This window comes from Caloenas nicobarica, chromosome 3, assembly GCF_036013445.1.
Source record: "Caloenas nicobarica isolate bCalNic1 chromosome 3, bCalNic1.hap1, whole genome shotgun sequence".
In the NCBI taxonomy this organism is placed as follows: Eukaryota; Metazoa; Chordata; class Aves; order Columbiformes; family Columbidae; genus Caloenas; species Caloenas nicobarica.
Window position 1 is genome coordinate 59,111,079 of NC_088247.1, and position 8,457 is coordinate 59,119,535.

Below are 8,457 nucleotides of genomic sequence, written 5' to 3' on the forward strand. Positions count from 1 at the left end.
GATCTGAATTTCAAAACAAAAAGTTCATGAATGCTCAACTTGATGACAAGGACATTGCTAACCCAGAATTACTATGTCTCCACCTATCATTCCTAGCTTACATATGGAAGTTTTATCATAAAACTGCTGAAAACTTCAAGTAGGTGGATAGCTGGATATGCTCTGACAAAGCTCTAAACTTCCACATGTTTGGGTTTTTTTTTCATCCAGACTCCAGAACTTTAACCCATGTGCTCTTTTATATGGTTTGTTTCCGGTGCTGCAGTGGGTATGTATCTTCAGGACATATTACAAAAAAGAGAAGGTAGGTCACAAATGGCAAATACAATTCTGGTTTTAGTAAAGGCCTCTGATAGCAGGCATAGACAAAGTAGAAAGAGATTAATGGAAGTTACACTTTTCTTGGATTCACCCCTTTGCAGCCACATGACTTATACAATGTCCCAGATACTCCGCATCTCTGCTATGAACTAATACAACATTCACATGACAGCAAAGCTCAAATTTAGCCCTGAAAAAGCTGCTTGCTGAGGTCTGAGATGACGTGGGGGGAGTAAAACCTCTCTAATGCTTAAATCCTCCTGCTGCTTCAGAACAGTCAGCACCTCATTAGCCTTAGCTCCTTGTTTGATAGGTAATGTCAGCTCGCCACAGGAAATCTCCTACACCCAATGGCAGGAGCATCTGTCTCCATCTAGTGTTCGTCCATCTGCATTTGTACTCACCTGCCCACCAAGGAAATTACAAACCAAGAAAGGAAAGCAGGGGAAACGCTTACTAAAACACCACCTTCTCACCCAGCGGAGGTAGCAGCTGACATATAAACCTGCGGATGAGCTGCAATGGAATTCAGCACTCCCACCTTCATCTTGTGCTAAAAGAGTGGGAAGTGACAAAAAAATGTTAGAAAAGCTTGTCTTTTTTTACAGTATTCTTCTGCCCATGACCAAAGTTACGTTCAAGCCCTTTCTATTTTTTGATGCCAAGGGAATTTCTTAGTATGAGAAATGAAATATTTAATTAAGGAAAAAGAGCATGGAAACATTTATAGGAATACTTTCCACTGTAACTCCCAAAGTACTGGATAAGAGTTACTCAACTTGCCTCTCAACGTGACTCTGAAGAAGAAAAATGTCACACCCTCTGTGGGTTGTGAAACCATATTTTCCTCAAAACCGTCTGGGTGATTTGAGGGCATTTGAAGTGAAACCAGGTACAGACTGCCACCAAGGTAACCCTCCGTTCCAGAGGCCCAGCTTTTTGCTGTGCATCTTGCCTTATCCCTTGAAAGATAAATCTGTGGTACAAAATGCAGGATAACAATTTTGCACTAGTAGAAGTAGAACTTGAAGGGGGTGGTAAGCCACACAGACACTTTTGGGAAGAGAATGTGTCCCTTCAAAACATTTTTAGGGCCCTAGAGGGACCTTCAGGCTGCCTAACTGGAACAGGACCCAGCCTGCAGCCACTACTGATGAGGTACTGCTGAGACTAAACTGAGCTGTAAGCCACAGGAACAGCATCCTGGGAAACTCAGAATGGACATAAATATAAATCCTAAGTTTTAAAATAAGAGGTAGAAGAAATATCCTGCAAGCTCAATTTATAGCAGAGAGTATTAAGAGCCTTTGTGGGAAACACGGTCTTACTCAGTCTTCATGAGGTCTTGTTTGTCCTAGAAATGCTGAAATAGTTGTTGACTGAAGGGAATTAAGCCCTAATCTCCCTTTCTTAACACTTGTATATTTCAATAAGTGGAACGAATTCCAAAATCTCAGAGAATAATCTGAATGTCAGTGGGGTGAACCCAAATTATTTTGGTGAAAGGCAACAGAGGCAAGCAAGGAAGTCATGGAGCTCCAGCATGCAGTCAGTACTGGGGCCAGCTTCCAATGGCTTTATATTGTCTCTAGACAAAACAGATTCACAGCAGTTGTTACCATGTTCATGCATTTGAATTTTCCCATCTCACATCTGACTGTCTTCCCAAAACATGTTAACCCATTTACACACAGAGCATGCTGAGGGGTGTAAAAGCATGATGGACCCAGGCTTGTCAGAGAAGAAGGGAGCAGACAGGACCTCAGCAGGAATTTAAGACCAAAAGATTGGCTGATCCACCGGAACCTGTCAGACCTCAGGGAGTTCCTGAAGTGGAGAGTATGGGGAAGTGGTGCACAGGATGTGCCTGGAAGAGGTGTGGGAGTGCAATGAACTACAATTTCAGCTTAGAAGCAGCACCAATGTGACACTTCAGGAAACAACACTGTTTCACACTCCTTGTTTCATTTGAGAACTTGCTCCCTTTTGTTCATACTCTCTTCTCTAATGCTCAACAGCTTCTCCCTTATTCTGAGAACTCTTCCCAATTTTAAGCTTTACCACTGAGTTCTTGCTGACCTCCAGTTGAGAAGAAGGAGACAAAGACCACCCATGATCTGACTCATGCAAATACTGCAAGCACTGCTGATGTTGAAAATGTCAGTAAGTGAAAATAAGTTAAAGCTGTTTGTAAAAAGAAGAGAAGCACTAGGATAGCAATATTCAGTATTTGACATTTCATGTATATCTTATTTTTACATTCCACCGCTTCCATCTGTCTACCTTGACATTCATCTGGAAAAAAAAAAAAAAAAAAAAAGAAGAAAAAAAAAGAAAAAAACTTTGTATTTAGATTTTGAAACAGACTTTGCTGGAACACTTTCACATTGATGAGGAAGCCTCTTAATTGGTTTTATGTATGTCAGGAGGTATAATTTCCCCTGGGTGTCATGAGTAAACAAGAATGTGAACATAAGTTTTTCAATATACAAGGGCTGAGCTTAAACTTTACACTAAAACCAGATGAGTTTTTCATACTTCTGAATTGCACAATGACAGTTTCACATGGTACCAATCATTAACAGGCATACTGCAAAAGAAGTTCAGTTTTGGTTAAGCATCCAAAAGTTTGGATGCATTTACAAGCCTCACTGGTTTGGAAATAGGCAGACATTTTCATCAGATCTGGTTTTCCTCAGTGTATTCCAGGGATCTTCTGTCTCAGGCAGCTCAGAAATGGTACAAAGAGAGTCAATGGAGTGTCACAGTATTCATGTAACTGGTTGACAACAGGCAGATGGATGCAACATATGAAGTATTTTATTATTATCATCATTATTTTTACTACTACTACTATTGGTATTAGTTGTGTGTTTATATACATTTTCCAAACTTCAAAATGTTTGAGCTCTGGGGTAATGCTTATTTTTATTGAACTACATTACCCCTTTCTAAGCCATAACAATAGTTCTGTTGAGTAGGCAAATACATACTTGTAGTATACGCATAATTTAAAGTGAATGTTGTGCTCAGAAATAGGACAGACGTGGTAGGCATTAAGTCCTTTATAAATTCCCAGAATAGTAAAAGCACTTGCAGTGGCAATACTTTCTCATATTATCAGCATACCACGAGTCTGTTCTTGTCTAAACCTCCTTAGCTATAAGAAGACAGTCCAGTTTCTGCAGCAATTCAGCTCTCAACTTCTTTCCTGAAGTTGCCAAGAAAGTTGTTCTAGAGGAAGAGATGCCTGAGGTGGTTTTGGATGTGAACAGTGATAACAGCAAAAATGGTAACAGTAGCAGCAGTCAGTTTTGAGCAGTTTGGGTACTGGGAATCCCACAATGCCTATTCCTTCAATTGCAGCTACTTTCAGCGTACTAATTCAACATCGTGCCACTTTATGTAGACCACCTTCAGGCAGCTGCCATTTTGAATAAAAGGAGGTTCCAATTGCTTGAGTAGCAAGGGTCCCATATAACCTCCATGGGTTAGCTAGGATTTCAGGACTTAAGTAGAGGAATGCCAAATTACAAACCTCTCCCCAAATCCAAACTTGTCTTAATCAGTAATGATGCCACAAATCAGTAATCTGTTTAGTACTTAAGTATGTTGCATATGGCTTTTACTATTTTTATGGTAACTCTTCTGCCCTGTAATGCAGGCATGAGACTCTGAATGAGCTTATGTGTGATATATGAAGGCAGACTGACTCAAGAGTAGCTTATGAAATAATGACTGGAAAGAACAATGATCTGTGGGAATTCTGCCCAGATTTATGAGAACTGCTAGGATTGCTTTTCCCAGACTAATGAGCCCTGGGCAGCAACAGCTTGAAATGTTGAAACCAAGAGCATTTTTGAGGGAGGACATTTTAGGAGAACATCTTGAAGCTGAATTTTGTAATGAAGTGGAGACTTTGTGTGTGGGTCAATACTGTTGGAAGTAGTATGCATCTCACCTAACTTCAGACATCTTCAAAGAACATATTTAGTCTAAACTGGTCATTTATGTTTCCTCTGTCATCAACTAAGAGAGACAAGTCTATATTTAGCCTGTATGAAAGACTTCTTGGTGACACCTGGCTTAGGATATGACACATTATATGTGTCAATCAGTCTCCACTCAATAGCACCTAGACGACTAGGTTAGGCAGAATACTTATCTCCTAAGCATCCTGACTAAAGTTAGGAGAGACAAAATCTCATTTTCCATTTCCCAAGAGAGGCTACTGAGTATTCATTCCAGAACCTGTGCATAGACTGCAGTTTTATTTCTGTCTGTGTTAAATCCTTTGGCTTTGGTTGATGGAAGAATAACTGCTCTTACATGCTGTGGCCCTGGCAGCTATAATTCAGAAGTACAGGCTTGGTTCTCGTTGATATTTGGCCCTTGGCCCTGGCATGGGCTGAGGAGGTGAGCTGGTAAACAGGTAGGCTGTATCTAGTAAAATGAGGCTGTGATCTCTTCCAGTCCCGTGAGATGTCACCTGCCTCTTTCTCATGAGAGAAAGAGAAAGTCTTCATTCACTTGCACAATATTCCCATGGGACAAATCCCTGAAAATATTAAGTGCTTATCAGTGCTGGGAGCCCCACCATTGGCACTGTAGTTAACTGCATACATGTTTTTTTGGTGCAATTTCATTGTCACTGTGTATAGCTTCCAAAGACCCATGTCTTCTTCCATACCCTAAGTGCAGATCTTCCTATCAATTACAATTGCTCATGCTAACTGACTGAGCCATACAAGGATTTAACTAACCAAGGCATCTGAAGAAAATGGACAAGGAAGTTGTGTCCTACAGTCTAGGCAGGCGCAGCCAAAAACATAGCAGGCCAGGCATTATTTTGAGCATAGAAGGGGAACAGCAAGGAACATATTAAGAATAATGTTTTCTATCTTTGCTAGACAAATTTTTTGAGAGACTTGTATCTTCATTCTTTAGATGGATAGGCCATTCCATCATAATTACACTGATACCCTTTGGTACTATCCCAAATGACTGGCTTTTGCAAACTCCGGTATTCTTTCCGACAAGGAGCAGACTATTTTAGCCAAATTTGGAAGGTGATGAAGAAAAATAGATCTTTGTCCAAAAACTCCCTTCTCTCTAGTATAAAGGAGATGCCTGAGAGAGAAAAAGAGGGATTCATGTCAGCAGTTTTTCAGTCAGTACAGAGAAATAGCCACCCCTAGGGTCTTATCCTAGACAGGCATCTGACACAAGAAAGATGATTCAGCTTTGGAGGTGTCTGTTTGTGCTGTGGTGATGAGCTCAAATGGGATGAAATAACTTATATGAGCTGATGCGCCTAGCAAAACTGGGAATCAAACTCAGATTTCCCAAGCCCTGACCTACCGATGATATCACAAAAACACCCTTTTCAATGGATTAATATTTAGCTTTAGAAAAGTTGCTGTTATCCTCTGTATCTAATTAGCTGTGTTTATTTTAGCAGTGAAGGCACCAAACAGATTGTCTAATTTATTATTTCCAATACATCTGCATAATTGATTTGTCAGCCCCTTGGAATTAAATATAAACAAAAATATTTATTTTTATTAAAACCAAAATGAAAAAAATATCAATGTCAAACATTTGACAAATAAAAAGGGTAAATGAAGTTAATGGGAAGTCAAATACAATATTTCAAATATTTTGTAAAGAAAAAACTACTCCATGTTTAGGCATTTGGGTAATTTTAAGACTTTGTTTAGTTTCTTAATTAAATTAATTTTTTTAAAGAAACATTTTATATTTATTTTTTTTAGGAAACCTTTTTTTCTTCCCTAGCAGGAACTAACTGGCAAAAGAAAGGTAACTGCAAACTCAGCTGTGCCATCAAAACAGCATATTTTTCAAAGAAGAAAAGCTCAATCGATTCTATCATATTGGAGCTGGAGAAACTTGTAAAATGGATGTCCCTAAAAAAATTATATCAGAAATGAACACGCATATGTATGACAATGTTCACAGTCATATTCAGGTGAACCCCATAGCTCAGTGGCGATCATTTGATTCAATGAAAAAAATGTTTGCCATAAAAGAAACACTGGAGTCACCACATGCTGTGGCAGGGATACTCCCAAGCAAATCTGCCACACAGACTTGCCAACAATTTATTCAGACTATTCCAGGTGGCTTAGACAAAGGGGAGGGAGGAAGCCTACAAAGGCAGTCAAAATCCCTAAAGATAGGAGCTAAGCCAACAAATTTCATTTAGATTTTTCACTTCAGAATAGTTCCTGCAGTTGTGTCTGAGCCCTCAGGACATCTCTTTTTGTCCTACAGCCCTGAGCCCTCAGGACATCTTTCTGTTCCTACAGCCACAACAAGATGTCACCAGCCCTGTTCATTCCCTTTCTCACCATGAGGTTCAGACCGTAGATGCTCTCTTCTCTATTATACAAAAGTAGTACAAAAGCTTGTCACTGAAGCCTGAGAGCTTCCAGCTACCAGTGTTAAATCTCCGTAAGATGAGTGGCATGGTGGTTTGCAAAACTATCCCTGACTCTTGGGCGAGCCTCCGCCTGTGAGCAATAAAATCACAGCTCCAAAGGTGACCAAGGGACAGGGGAAAACAAGGCTGACTTGTAACAGAGCTGGATCTGCCTTATGACAATCTGCTTGGAAAACAAGTTGCAGCAGAGGAGTTGCCAATTTTCCTCCTAATTTTTTTTGCCTTTGAAATAAATTCAGCATCTTTGGGACTGAGAGCAAGTATGAGTATGATCACCTTTCCAGAAAAGTGCAAAGATCAAACGCGTGGGTGTTTTGACAGAGCATTACCTATCCTTCTTACAAACTGGAAAAGAAGATTACATATAATTATATGAATGACATCATATTAGGAAAACTTCTGGCATCTTTTAACTCAAAATGTTTGCTTCAGCCCAACCTCCATCAATGATTAGAAAACATTTGGTGACGCCAACAGGTTGTTTGTGGGAAGTTTTTAAAGAAAAATACAATTGGTGCAAAAAAAAAAAATCCCTTTTAATCAGTTCCTCATGCCAAAGATTAGCAGTGATCTTGACGTGTGCAACATAATCAGTCACAATTAAATCCGAACTGGAGTAGTACCTCAGATGTTGTTAATTGTATTCCTATTAGCCTCTTGATTTACCCATTAAGTCCTGATGGAAGATGCAGAAACTTGTTCAAGATACCGTATGTTTGCCTTCAGCAGCAAATGGATGGAAGTATATAGCAATGGAGCACACACAATTTCATCTTGGAATTGTCCATAGGATCTGAATTTCTCGCCATATTGTCTCTTCCAGAGAGTTTGCCTGATCCTCCCTGCCTCTGAGCTTAAAGACTTCAAAATGTTGCTGAAAATACTACTATCTCTACCAGATATTCAAACTATCCTTCCAGGATTTAAAAGAGAATTATGGAAATCTCTCATCATTCTTGTAGTACTTCATTAAATTCTAAAGGTTTTTTCCCTAAAAAGATACAGACTCCTCAATGTTTCTCTTGGCTTTTTCACTGCCCTGAGATTTAGGTAGTCTGCTAGCATGTGCAGTTCAGCATTGTTTCAACCTACAGGATTTAACATCTCTTTTTGGAGTGAAAATATGTCTTTCCTGCAACCTCTGTCAAACATGCAAGGATCTTGGCCATCTCTGAGACCTCCCACTGTGGATTTTTGTTAAATCCAGTTCTCTACCTTTCTCAAAAGTATTTTGTGAAATGAAAACCTCAGTACTTCTACCCATAGTAGCAGATATGCTGTGTGTCATAACAAGGAAATATTTTTGCTGAAGTTCTCAGATATTACTTACTGTCCTCACTTGAGTTAACAAAACTTCTTTCCCTATTTTGTCATATACTCCACTTCTTGTTCCTTCTGCATTTTCTGCCTTTTCTGCAATGTTCTATCAATGCCACTTTCCCAGGAACTATGAAATAATAGAGAGGGAAAAAAAAAAGGTAGCTATTCTTTTTAAGAAGGAAATAAAATTGGCAGAAAAGTTTTGGAAAAGGTAATGTAGGCAGGGAAGTTGCAATCACTGCAAATGCACACTTTTCAACATTTGAGGCTTACGCACTTTAACACAGCGTAAGTTCATGATCATACCAGTGCTCACCATACATGATTGTTGTACCTGGTCTTAAACTAGCACT